Source organism: Oratosquilla oratoria, unplaced genomic scaffold (assembly GCF_046742065.1).
Source record: "Oratosquilla oratoria isolate Oo_2021 unplaced genomic scaffold, ASM4674206v1 SCAFFOLD224, whole genome shotgun sequence".
NCBI lineage: Eukaryota > Metazoa > Arthropoda > Malacostraca > Stomatopoda > Squillidae > Oratosquilla > Oratosquilla oratoria.
Window position 1 is genome coordinate 135,395 of NW_027467576.1, and position 15,220 is coordinate 150,614.

At 38.6% G+C, this 15,220-nt stretch overlaps 1 long non-coding RNA gene across 1 annotated transcript; it reads right to left on the reverse strand.

The window, feature by feature from the left end:
- Positions 1-1,572: 1,572 nt before the first annotated feature.
- Positions 1,573-15,012, reverse strand: LOC143022909 (uncharacterized). The gene is made up of 3 exons (XR_012966138.1): positions 14,880-15,012; positions 8,366-8,486; positions 1,573-5,707 (listed from the first exon to the last, which is right to left on the reverse strand). It is a non-coding gene; the product is annotated as an uncharacterized LOC143022909 (long non-coding RNA).
- Positions 15,013-15,220: the final 208 nt, after the last annotated feature.

Genomic DNA, 15,220 nt, shown 5'->3' on the forward strand with positions numbered 1-15,220 from the left:
ACTTTTCAGACCATTGCTGTAATTTATCTAAATCTTCTTGAATATCTAATTGGTTTGAGTGATCATTTGCCACTCCGCACAGTTTTGTATCATCAGCAAATTTGGAAACAGTAGATTTTAGTCCATGGTCTATATCATTTATATATACTATGAATAGAAGTGGCCCAAGAACGGAACCCTGAGGAACTCCACTTGCAACACTTTTCCATCCAGAAGTTTTTCCATTTAAAACAACTCTCTGTTTTCGACCTTTCAACCAATTACTAGTCCAACCTAATAGGCTACCACTTATTCCATGCAAAGCTAATTTAGTAAGAAGTCTTTCGTGTGGGACGGTATCAAAAGCTTTTGCAAAGTCTAGATATATTAAATCTATATTGTTTCTTTTGTCAAAATTCGAGACAACTGTGTTGTAGAATTCGAGTAAGTTAGTCACGCAAGAACGTTTCCGTCTGAAACCATGTTGGCTATCATTTATCAAACGGTTACTTTCTAAATAATATTCGATAGCATCTCTGATGATAGTTTCCATTATTTTTCCTACGATCGAAGTCAAACTAATAGGCCTATAGTTATTTGGTTTCTTTTTGTCACCTTTTTTGAATATGGGAGTAACGTTAGCTAGCTTCCATTCTCTTGGGACATCTCCGGATATGATGGATTTCTTGAAAATAATTTCTAATGGAACAACAATCTCATTTTTCATTTCCTTTAAGATTCTTGGATGCCAACCGTCAGGCCCTGGTGTTTTATTAACTTTGAGTTTGTCTATACACCTTTTAATTGTTTCTTTTGTTATATTTACCGTAGTGAGTAAGTTTACCCCAGACTTTTCACAGGTTTCAGTTTGGAATTCACTTTGAGGTGTTTCGTTTACGAATACCGAGCTAAAATAATTGTTTAAGAGATTACACATTCCTTCATTTGAATATTCAAGTTGACCGTCAGCAGATAATAGTGGACCAATGTGATTCCTAACAACCTTTTTATCTCTAATGTAACTATAGGTTTCTTTTGGGATTCTCTTTGGATTTCTCAGCGATGTTCATTTCGTATTGTCGTTTTCTTTTTCTTATTGTCTTTTTTAAATCTCTCTGTATTGATACATAACTTTCATAGTCATTTGATGCACCCGAGCACTTATATTTCTTATAAGCCTGTCTCTTTTTAGCAATACTTTTTTCAGTTTCTTTGTCGAGCCACTTTGGGCGAGCCTGATTTGGGGGACGTCTGTCCTTAAAAGGAATGTAAGTTTGAATCATCTTAGTGAGCGTATTTTGAAATATTTCCCACATCTGATCTACAGGCCTTTCGTTCAATTTTTCCTCCCAATCTGTAAGCTGAAGCTCCTGACGTAGTTCTATGAACTGAGCTTTACTGAAATCGGGTATTTTAGAAGCACAAGTATCTATTCTAAAATTGTTTAGGAGTTTGAATCTGACTAAGTTGTGATCGCTATTTGCAACAGATTCACCGACTTCTACATCAGTTGCCATGCTTTCGCGGCTAGTGATCAATAAATCGAGTAAGTTTCACCTGCAAATGAAATTGTTCGTAAAACGAGGGTGCGGCTCCACGGCTAACATGACGTAAAGATGGACAAGCAAGTGATAGGTGGGGAAGGGTAAACGAAGATGGGCTAAGAATATGTTTATTGTCCTAACGCTTCAGTCTCTATGACCCAGTCCTCCGAAGAAGGTCACAGAGACTGAAATGTTAGGACAATAAACGTATTCTTAGCCCATCTTCTTTTACCCATCCCCAGCTATCACTCTCTCATTTGTCTCAAATAATTCTTAAAAATGGATGAGTAAGACTACAGTCTACTGAAACACTCAACGATTTCTGGGTCCCCAGAACTCCCAAAAGATCTCTCTGGGAAAAAACTTTGGACTGTTGGTCTTTAGTGTGTTAGTGTGTGACTGTTTCCATGAAAGTGGGAAGGGAATACCCCTTTTACCCCATCCATCCACCTCATCTTTGGTCACTCCCTCATGTTCACTCCTTCCACTTCTGCCTTCCATACCTCTTTTACTAGTCATTCTTCACTCACTCTTTCCATGTGTCCAAACCATCCCAATACTCTTTCATCCACCCTATCTCCCAACTCCCTTTTCCACCCCACACTCCTCCTCACTTCCTTTCTCACTCTACCCAGCCTAGTAACCCTTAGCATAATTCTCAGACATTTAATCTCAAACACATTTAAACTCATCTCTTACACTCCATGTTTCTGCCCCATACAGTGTTATCAGCACAATCACCCCATTATACAATCTCCTCTTAGCATCCATTCCCAAGTGTCTATTTCTCATTACACTTTTTAATCCCCCAAGGCATTTACTTGCTTCTCAGTCTACATTCTACCTCAACCTCCACTCCTCCCTTTCCTGCCACATTTGCCCCCCAAGTATCTTTCTCCCTTAATACACATTTCCAAATTGCTGACACTCTCTCCCCTTGTACATCTCATCACCTTTTACCCACATTTACCTTCAACTTCCTTCTTTTGCACACCTTCCCAAACTCCTTCATTAACTTCTTTAATCCCTCCTCTAACCCTGCTACAAGTGCAGTGTTGTCAGCAAACAACAATTGGCTTATCTTCCATTTTTCTCCATTTTCTTTAACCATCTCCAATCCCTGACCCACTACCCTTGCATTTACCTCTCACACCACCCCATCCATGTACAAGTTGAACAGCCATAGTGACATGACACATCCCTGACGAAGTCCCACCTTTACCTCAAACCATTCACTCTATTTCTAATCCTAACACAAGCTGTACTGCTCTTGTAAAAACTCTTGACTGCTCTAAACAGCTTTCCTCCTATCCCATATATCTGCAGTACCTCCCACAGTGTTTTCCTGTCTACCCTGTCATAAGCCTTTTCCAAATCCATAGAAGTATAAAAAAAAAAAAAAAAAAAAAAAAAAAAATCCTTACTTTTTCCTATAGCTTTCTCATATATCTGTTTTACCAAAAAAATCTGATCTACACAACCCCTTACTGTCCTAAACCCACACTGTTCCTCACCAATTACTCCCTCTGTTCCTCTCTTAATCCTATCAATCAAGACCCTCCCATAAGCCTTCCCGACTACACTCAAAAAGCTGATCCCTCTGAAACTACTACACTCACACTTGTCCCCCTTTTACTTGTAAAGCAGAATTATACAGGCACTCCTCCAGTCCTCCAGCACTCTACCTTCTCTTAAGGAACCATTAAATAACCTCATCAGCCAATCCACCATAACTGTACCTCCTTTCTTCATTCTGCATGGCATCCATCCAACCCAGGTGCCTTACCTGCTCTCATCATCTTGACAGCTGCTTTCACTTCATCCTTCCCTATTTCTCCATTTTACTCACTTATCACTCTCATTTTCTTAGTGCTTCCCACTGCAACTACCTTTCCCTCCCTATCCTCCTCCAAATTTAGCAACTCCCTAAAATACTCTGCCCACCTTCCTCTCACTGCCTTCTCTTCCATTATCATCTCTCCATCTGCACCTTTTACCTTTTCTTCTCGACTTGATTTGCCTCCTCTTCCTCTTTTAGTTTCTTTTCAAAACATCTTTTTATTACTTTCAAGGTTTTCTGTCATACTCTTACCCCATTTCACATCTGCTCTCCTCTTTGCTTCCTTTATCTTATGCTTAACTTCCTATCTCTTTACTTTGCACCTCTCATACGCTCCCCTCGTCCTAATTTGCAGCCAATCTATGAATGCCAGCTTCTTCTCTGCTACACCCTTCTTTGCTTCCTCATCCCACCATTCACTACCCTTCCTTCTATTTCCTCCCGCCCTCCTTGTTCCACACACAATCTTTGCACACCTTATGACTCCCTCTTTGAACCATCCCCATTTCTCCTCCACTCCTAGCTCTACTCTATCCTTCACTCCCTCCCACTCCTCCTTCAGCTTCTTCTTGTACTCCTTCTCCTTTTCCTTTAAAGAGTTCACTCTAAGCACCTCCCAACCTTTTGTCCTTTTCCTCTTTCTCCATCTATCCTCCACTCTCAACTTACCTTCTTCCAAAAAATGATCTGATATTCCCCCACCCTCTCCCCTTAGTACATGTACATCCTTAACTCTTCCTATTATACTCCTACCTACCACTACATAGTCCATTAATGCTCTATCTACCACCCTTCCATCCACCACCCTCTCCCATGTGTACTTATGCTTTACTTTCTTCTGAAACAATGTATTTGCTATCATCAACTCTCTACACACATCATCAACTCTCCACTATTTTTCTTTCCTGGAACTCCACATTTCCCAACCGCTCCATCAATTGGTTTATTTCCTACCCTGGCATTAAGGTCTCCCAGTACTACTTCATTGATGTTTCTCCCTAATCCCTCTAGGCACTCATTTAAATCTACCAAAAAAGCTTCCCTTTCTTCTACACTCTTCTCACTACCAGGCCCATACGCACTTTACAAAAACCCACATTTCCCTTCCCAGCTTCACCTTCATCCACATCAACCTTGAAGAAAACTCCCTTCCATCCACCACCCTCTCCCATGTGTACTTATGCTTGACTTTCTTCCTAAACACTGTATTTACTATCATCAACTCTCTTTCAAGACACATCTCCATCAATTCTCCACTACGATTTTTACCTGGAACTCCATACTTCCCAATCACTCCATCTATTGGTTCATTTCCTACCCTAACATTAAGGTCTACCAATACACCTACATTGACATTTCTCCCTAATCCCTCTATGCACTCATTTATATCTACCCAAAAAGCCTCCCTTTCCTCTACACTCTTCTCACTACCAGGCCTATACGCACTTAAAAAAACCCACATCTCCCTTCCCAGCTTCACCTTCATCCACATCAACCTTGAAGAAACCTCCTTCCACTCCACTATATGCTTACTTATCTCTTCACTTCCTAGTAGAGCCACCCCTTCTCTCCCTCGCCCTCTCTTCACTCCTAAGAACCTCCCAACTACACTCCCAAACTCAGACTCGCCCTTTCCTCTCAACTTAAGTTTCACTCAAAGCCGACCCATCCATCTTCCTTTTCACAAACATACTGCCTATCTCTTCCCTTTTACTTTCATCTGTACCACATGCACACACATTAAAAGACCCAAACCCTAGGCTACTGGTTGGAAAACTCCCAGACCTTCTTATGCCTTTACCTTTTCTAGGAATGTCCCCTTTGGGGCTACAGGTGGCAGGACTCCTTATCCCATCCCCTGTCCCATTTTTTGTTGCCTCTTACGACAAAACAATATAGTGAGCAAAAGCCATACACAAATTTAAGAGCAAACTAGACACTGCTAGATACAAAGATGGGACACCACGAGTGTAGCTCCACTTCCCATACAACACAACTAAGAAAATACAGTGATGTCAAAATCACTTCACATCCGAGGTGAGCGGCAGTCGTTACTCAGAACAGATGCCCTTTTTACCCCTTATTAGGGAGGTAGCCAACCCAAAGGCCACTCCCATCCACCACCCTCATTTCCCTCTCATCTTAGCTCCCCGTGGACGAAGGGTCTTACGTGTGCACGCCCTAATTCCCCCACCTTTAGCAGCGGCAAAACCCATAGTACTGGACTCATTCATTCTCTTGGGGAACTTGCACTTGGCACAATTCAAGAGGTCAGCGGCATTCTTTGCACCGCAGTGAAGATCTGGACACTTCTAACCCGTTTCTGATGCGGCAGTGGATGCACCTGCTGGCACAAACAAACGTGTAAAAATCAGACATTCAAAATCCTACTCAGCCAAAACGGGGAGTCACTATTATAATTTTCTTTTCTAATCCATCTACAAGGAGGCTATATTCTGACAAAGATTAATCAAAGTTACACAATTCAGTTTATCCAACAAAGCAATGAAATAACCTTCCAATATATGGTTACAATTTAAACTACAAACTTAAAAACTATATATGATAAGGAATCTTTCTAGTTGTATCAAATTTAATATTGTACCGATATACTAAAAAAAAAAGTAATAAAAAATATATGTATAAATAATAAAGTAATAAAAACTATATTTACATATATATATATATATATATATATATATATATATATATATAACAAAATAATACATAGATATACCAACAGCTTTTTCCTCCTTACAAGGGAGGTAGTCAAAGGCATAAATCCACTCCCACATAATAATAATAATACATATAACCCTAAAAATGCGACAATGCCCAAAGCGTGTTCCAGGAATCAAACTAATTGGGCTAATGTATGGCCCGTATACACATACATATACATACCAAAGGCTTTCTTCCCCCTTACATTGACCACCACGACATGAACCCCCCAATGAACACATTAATACACAACACTATTATACTCCACAAAGAAATAAATCTCAAAAGATTGCAGATCGCTGAAGCTGTATCTATCACAACTCAACAGCCCTCCATCAACATACAACAAGCCACAGACTTCATTCTCCCATCAGCCCGCCCCCAGGAACACCTTGCCCACCAACGATCTCATAGACAACTTGACCCTGAACCCCCTCAGGAACATAGTGGTTGCCAGGACCCTCAGCAACACCAATACCCCCATCACACACGACCAAGAACTAGAAGCCAAGCTAGAGCTTCCTCTTTGCAGTCTGTGATGAGAATGATGACCTTTCCTATCCCTCCTGGTGACCTCACCCAGGGACTCCTCTCAACATCGTCTACTCCGCCTAGTGATCTCTCCCAAAGTCATTCTTCTTCACCGCCTTCTCTTGTGTCCTCACCTAGTGACTTCCTCGGACCCTGTCTTTTCCCGGTGACCTCACCTAGGTACCTTGTATACTCATCTATAGGTCAAAATCTTAAGGAAAAATATTTAGGCCAAAACCTAGGGGTCGACCTATACACAAGTAATAATCTTGTTAGGTTGAAATCCAGACATGACAAGAAAGGCTAGGAAGAACTCTTACCTTTTCTTTAGGTTCAGAAATCAAAATATTTACCTACTAGTTACTACCAGTACACAATGGGGACATGAAATACACGGTATGTACCAAAACATGTGAAATTCCTTCTAGATACGAAAACCCCATACTGTGGGTTTACCTGTTTGTTAAAATTCTTAGCACAGGCAAGCTTATTATATCATGTATACTATTATAGTGCCCATAGTTGGTTGAAAAATAATAAAATGCTGTGATATTCTCAAATTTAGCTTTCTATATGGTATATATTATTGTTACCATTACCAAAACAATGTAACATGAGACGTCTTGTTGTGCTGTCCTGCTACACAACAAGACGTCTCGTGTTGCCAACCAGCGACATTGCCACCAACCTGACACATATTTTAAGAACCACCAATTTGGAAGTAGTGTGCCAGACAAGCAGGACGATAAAAGACATCACAAAGACGAAAATACACAACAACCAAACACTGGGCACCAAAGCTGGTGTTTATCGTATTCCGTGTTCAGGATGTGATAAAGTTTACATCGGAGAAACATCACACAGCCTGAATACAGGAATACGTGAACATCATTACGACGTCAGACATGATGTCACCACCTATGTATGTGTGACACATAGAAACAAGGAAAACCATCTTATGGACTGGAAGAATGCAGAGCTGCTGATACAAGAACCAGACAAAATCCGCAGGAAGTGTTTAGAAGCAGCGATCATTCAAGAAACGAACACTATTGAACAAAATAGGGGTATGTTCAACATCTCGCCCCACATAATTCCCCTAATACCCATGGCCAGCAAAAAAAAAAAAAAAAATTGAAATATTTAAACCACCCTTTGTGAACATTTTATCCACGGACGTTTGGGCCAGCATTCTCAACCTTTCCCAGTGTTCAATCACCCTCCTCCTCCTCCTCTCCCTTCCCCCCTACTTCTTTTCTCTCCCCGTTCCCTCCTTTCCCCTTATTTAATCTCAAGCATATGTATCTCAACTTGTACTTGAAAAGGCTGTAATAAGCGAAACATTGTACAAATAATGGCTCCGTCCTCATATGGTGTTTAACTCGTCAGTCTTGTCGGCAACTGCTACTTTCATGAAAAAAACAACAACTTGGTAATCTGTTCAAGTTTTTCTCTCTGCTGAAATGGCAACTTCAGTGAAACTTATTAGATATTAAAATCAATCAACTTGAAAAAACATAAAAGAAAATACATCAGAATTAATGAAGTGAAAAAACCATAATAATCAATTGCTATACCAGGCAAGCCACGCCACTTCAAAGCATTAAGACAGTGGAATGCTCAAAGCACCAAAACAAAAACAAGCCACTCGACCTATGCATGAGGTATATGGAAAATTCTAGGATTTTTGGCCAAAAATGGGGGGTCGACCTTTACACGAGATCGACCTATAGACGAGTATATACGGTACCTTCGGTGATCTCTCCTACTTCCAACTTTCCCTGCTTCAAAAAGCATGACGGTCAGCTTACTCTTCATCGATAGTAAACCTAATAGCCATCGGAGTTGTAGTTCTCGCCCTGAAGAAGCCTCTGCAGGAGGCGAAAAAAATTAAGTTTTTGGTATCAGTGTCAACAGCTTTTTGTACTGTTACATAATATTATTATATTTTTCGGCATTCATCAGCATCATTGACATCATGAATGATTTTGTTCATACTTTGAACTATGGAGAAAAATATATATTTTTCCAACTGAAGAAGTTGTATCTTAAAATAGCCAAAGCTATTAACGCAGTTGACTCTAATCAGAGTATATATATATATATATATATATATATATATATATATATATATATATATGGAAATAAACACCACCGAAAGGACTTGAACCTTTGGCATAGTGACTGCTTATTCTGAAACAAAGGCGATAGCATCAAGCCACCAAGGCTGTACTATAAAAGGAACCACCATCTCAACCTGGAGGTTCCCTGATGGTACTAGGCCAGCTCGGTCTCTATTCTAATTTCACCAAGTCTTTATTATGGCAAGCCCTCCAATAAGCTGTGTCATTTTGACAAATGCTATTGCCTTTGTTTCAGAATAAGCAGTCACTACGGCAAAGGTTCAAGTCCTTGCGGTGGAGTTTATTTCCATTTGTCAAAATAACACACACACACACAGATTAACAAAATTGTCGGGGAGACTTACAACTTGCTAAGATCAATAAAAGTGGCGTTTACATACTTGGACGAAGACATGATAAAAAAAATATTGGTTACATTGATAAGGCCTAGATTAGAGTATGCAGTGACACTGTGGTCCCCCAGTACCAAAAAGAATATAAAAATAGAAAGAATCCAAAGAGCAGCTACAAAAATGGCACCTGCACTTGCAAACCTATCATACGAGGAGAGATTGGCTAAACTGGAGTTACCGACACTGGAGCAAAGAAGAGAGAGAGGTGACCTATTAACCATCTACAGAATCATGAAAGGCACAGAGGTACTCGATAGAGAGAACTTACTTAACTGGGACAAAAGAAACACAAGAGGACATGGAAAGAAAATAAAAAAACATAGCTATAGAAGAGAACTGAAGAAAAACAGTTTTCCTCATAGTTTTGGACACTTGGAACAAACTGGACAATGAAATAGTATGCGCAAAAACCATTCATGAGTTTAAAAACAAACTAGACACTGCAAGATACAAAGGCGGGACATCACGAGCATAGCTCCCCTTCCCGCAAAATACAACTAGGTAAATACACACACACACATATATATCAATGGCTTTTTCCCCCTTATAAGGGAGATAGCCAAAAACAAAGGCATGAAATCCACCCCCACCCATTTCATCCCCAACACACTGTACTCCCACTCACCACCCCTCCCTCCCTCTTTTCTTGGCTCCTCCTAGATGACGGGTCATCCCTGCAATCCGCCCACTGCCCTGGGTCAGAAGCAGTGTCGCAACACACAGCACATAATAATAATAATAATAAATAATATATGAAATTATAATAAATGGTACCACAGCACATAATAATAATAATATAAAGAATAATAAAAAATAGTACCAAACATTAAGAGAGGAAGGGATTTGCTGGAAAGGTACAATAAGGGCAACGGATGACGGGGGAGGAATAATATTTGCCGTTGCCTCGAGATTCACCGACTGAAATTCTGCAGACCCAAAAGGGGAAGAGTCCCTTGGGTTCTCCCTTACAGAAACACTTGGAATGTTGTTCGTATTGTATCGACATGATATGTTTTCTACGTCACCAGATGGTAAAAGGAGGAGGAAGATAAGGAGGGGGAGGAGGATAAGGAGTGGAGAGGGAGGAGGATAAATAGGTGAAGGAGGAGGAGGCAGAGGATGTGGTGAAGGAGTAAAAAAATAGCAGAGACTCCAATGTGACTTGATACAGGTATTTAAGATTCTAAAGGGAACTGATATCAAGTGATCAAATTTTCACACTGAATGAGAATCAGACAAGAAAAAATGATCTCAAACTGTCAGGAAATATATTCAATTTGGAAGTGGGTAGAAACAACTTCGCCACCCATGTAGTTAATGAATGGAACAAACTTCCTGCAGAGGCAGTGCAATGTAGTTCAGTTCGAAGCTTTAAGATTCATTTAGATAAACACCTAACCAAGATTTATTTTATATTGTTTTTTATTATTTGCTTGATATTTATCATCAATTATCTGTCAATTTATTATTATTTACCATTTACCTGTTTGTTCATTATTCAACTACACCTATGCATTTATTCATCTTATTTATTATCATTTATATTACTGTATTATCATTTTAATTTATTTTTCTTTTATTCATTTATCATTATATATTTTCTCCATCCGATCTAGTTATGGACCAAAAGGTCTCCTGCCACCATGCTCCTCCTTTGTAATCCTTTGGAATGAGGAGAGGGCAGAGGAGGGGGAGGAGGAGGAGGAGGAGAAGGCAGAAGGGGAGGAAGAGAAGGCAGAGGAGGAGTAGGAGGAGGAGCAGGACAAGGAGGAAGCGGAGGAGGAAGGATGATAATGAAGAGAATGAGGAGGAGGAGTAGAAGAATGGGGAGGAGAATGAAGAGAATGGAGGTCACGGTTTATTTTATTACTTATATTACAACTTTTGAGCAAAGAAGAGAGGCGACCTATCGACCATCTATAGAATCAAGAAGGGCACAGAAATACTCGAGAGAAGAGTTGTTAAACTGGGCCAAGAGAAACACAAGCAGACATGGAAAGAAACTCAATAAACATTATTATAGAAGAGATCTGATGAACAGTTTCCCACATACAGTGGTGGACACTTGGAACTGGACCAAAATATAATGTGTGCAAAAACCATTCATGAATTTCAGAGCAACCTAGACACTGCGAGATACAAAGGCGGGACACCATGAGCGTAGCTCCCCTTCCTGTAAAATACAACTAGGTAAATACATACACAAACATCGCAGAGGCAGTGCAATTTAGAATAGCTCAAAGCTTTAAGATTCCTTTACATAAACACCTAGAAAATATGCTATAATACCTGCCATTTATTTCATTTATTAGTTTATTATCATTTACCATTTTTATGTATTATCATCTATGTTTATTATTAACTACATTGATTAATTACTCATTTCATATTTATTGATTTGTTTATTTTTTATTTTTTTTTGTATCTGACCTAGTTATGGACCAAAAGGTCCCATGTTAGGATGCTCTTCCTTTGTAATGACACCCTGCTTATTTCTTTTCATCAGTATTTATTATTCACTAGGAAGCTCGCTGGCTGAGCGGGTTAGGCCATCATTAATGACAGCGAAGGTCGAGGGGATGGCAGTTCAAACCCTGCCATCAGTGAAGTTGAACCAAGGGCATTATGGTTCATTAAATTCCATGCTACAAAGTCCTCTGTGAGGGGCACCGTCCCAGCCTTCCAATTGGAGAGAGTTTCAGTTTGTGTTATTAAACCATATCATCATCATCATTATTAATGATTGTAGGCCTAATTATACTTGAAATAAAATCGGTCAATTGATAGTTTCACCTAACCAACGATTTTCATGTGTGGCTTATGTGTTTCTGGTGAGAAATGTTGTGATATGAACAATGGTGTACATCATTTCCGTCGCAAATGCATACTTTTCAAGTAATTAATTATTGAAGTTGAACTATGTCTACATCTCCCCAACGATGTTGGGGGACCTTTGGGAAATCAGGGTTTTTTGGGTTGGGAGCACTAATAAATTGAGTAATGCGTATTGCAAAACAAGCATAAAATGAACAAGAACACACAAAAAAGATAAAAAAAAAAAAAAAAATCACCTTTGAGGCCTGGAGTGTGGTCAGCTAACACGAGTGGTAGCCATGTTTGTTTACCAATGATTCAAATTATTTGTTGTTATATCCACTACATTTAGTGAAGGTCACTCCATCCGCGCAGGAGTTGCTAACTATAAACTAACGTAACTTAACCTAATGTAACATAACCTAACCAAACCCAACATAACTTAACCAGACGTAATTTAACCTACCCAAACCTAACCTAAGCAAACCTATTCTAACGTAACCTAGCCAAACCTATCCAATCCTAATGTAACCTAACCCAACCAAACCTAAATGAACGTAAACTTACCTAACCTAAGCAAACCTAACCTAGGCAAACCTAACCTAACCTAAGCAAACCTAACCTAACCTAAGCAAACCTAACCTAACCTAAGCAAACCTAACCTAACCTAAGCAAACCTAACCTAACCTAAGCAAACCTAACCTATCTTAACCTAACCAAACCTAATGTAACCTAACCTAACCGAACGGTTAGGTTAGGTTACGTTAGTTTACGGTTAGCAACTCCTGCGCGGGTGGAGTGGCCTTTGCTAAATGTGGCAGATATAACGACAAATATTTTGAATTGTTGGTAAACAAACTTGGTTACCGCTCGTATTAGCCGACCACACTGTGGACTTCAAAGGTGAAATTTATGTTTTTTTAAATATCTTTTTTTTTATGTGTTCTTGTTCATTATTATTATATATCTGTTTTGCAATGCGCATTACTCGATTTATTAGTGCTCCCCACCCAAAAACCCCAATTTCCCACAGGTCCCCCCAGATTGTTGGGGAGATGTGGGCATAGTGCATAAATTCAATAATTAATTACTTGAAAAGTACGCATTTGTGATGGAAATGATGTACACCATCGTTCATATCACAACATTTCTCACCAGAAAAACATAAGCCATATATCAAAATCGTTGGTTGGGTGAAACTATAAATTGTCCAACTTTTGGCTGCCTTGGCCTTAAAGGGCTTTCACTGCCCTGCAAAACTTCTTTTGCTGTTCTGGCTAACAGATGGTAAAATTCTCCTGCTAATGTCCTTCAGGGCTCTGAAGTCACTAATCATCGGGTCTCACTAAACACCGACCAAAGTCGACCAACGCCGACCAAAACCACACAATGATGGTTTTTGCTCAAATGCATAGTTTATATATAAAAAATAGTATATGGTTGCATTATTTGACCTATTTTCTTTAAAATGTGTGATTTCCATGTAAAATGATCAAATAGAAGTTACGTTTTTATCCTCTGCAAAATTACCAACCGGCAACCAACGCCGACCAAACCCAAACAAAGACGGCTTTTGCTCAAATGACAAAAACGTAACTTCTCTTTGATGATTTTACATGGAATTCACACATTTAAAAGAAAATAGGTCAAATAATGCAACCATATGCTATTTCTTACATATAAATTATGCATTAGGGCATAAACAGTCATTATGTGGTTTTGGTCGACGTTGGTTGGCGGTTGGTAATTTTGCAGAGGATAAAAACGTAACTTCTCTTTGATCATTTTACATGGAAATCACACATTTTAAAGAAAATAGGTCAAATAATGCAACCATATGCTAATTTTTATTTAAAATTATAAATTTGAGCAAAAGCCGTCATTGTTTGGGTTTGGTCGGTGTTGGTTGCTGGTTGCTAATTTTGCAGAGGATAAAAACGTAACCTCTCTTTGATCATTTTACATGGAAATCACACATTTTAAAGAAAATAGGTCAAATAATGCAACCATGTGTTATTTTTTATATATAAACTATGCATTTGAGCAAAAACCGTCATTGTGTGGTTTTGGTCGGCTTTGGTCGGCGTTTAGTGAGACCGCTAATCATCTAATGCACTTAAAACAATTACTCCAAAGCAGGGGATGTTACTTATTTTCTTTTTAGATAATAAGACAGTGCTATCACTTTTCATTTGTTTCTTTACTCAAATGAAGAAAAAGTGAAAAAAATATATATATATATTTGCATTATCATGGGAAGTAAAAACCTACCCAAATCTATAAATAGAAATCATTCCCCTATCATATGAGCAAGTTTAACAACAGCCACAAACTCAGTAATAAAAAATCAAATAAAATTATAAAAATAATAAAGGAATTAAATACAGCATATTGATATTTTAAATGTGCCATTTACCTAATCTTATATCAGGTAAGACTGGATAACTATCTATATACCACTCTCATTGATAACTGCAACCTCTACCATTTTTGTACAGAGATCTAATTAAATCGAAATAATTTCACTTTTGTAATGAGTCACAGTCAAAAGCTACTGGACAGTCACAGTGACAATCATCATGATTGTGACTGTCCAGTAGCTTTCGACTGTGACTCGGTACAAAAGTAAAAGTCAGTGACATTGCAGTCAATACAGAATTATTCACAAAATATATATTTCTACATTGCATTACTTTTACATGTAAGCCAAATCAGTGTACTATTCTTACTTTTCTTCCTATATTCAGTATTTGAATCATGACTTTAAAGTTTATATGAATTGATCGACACAGCAGTCGACTGTTCCTCCATCCATTTATTAAAAGTTAAAGTAGTTCCACAAATTTTAGATTATCAGTTTTGTTGATAATGATTCAACTTTCAGTTAGCTATTGTTGATGTCACTATTTCTTACCTCTGTAATATCTGGGGGAAGGTAACAGGTTTCAATCTTTATACTTGGATGTTTATACTATTTCCTTTCAATTTTGCATAATTTAGTAACCTTGCACCTTTTAGTTTTCTCTCGACGCTTACTTTCGCCAACTGTGTTTCAATGCGCAGTCGCATTTGCTAAAAATCCAACGTTTGATATATGAAATTAGATATTTCATAGATAGTTTTCACTGTGAAGGAATATTTGGGAAAACAAGAGGAGTTATTTATTAGACTGAAGAACATAGCGTGACAAAAGTAAAATAATATGTATGTGTATATACACACACACAAAATACAGACCAATGTGATTATATCCCT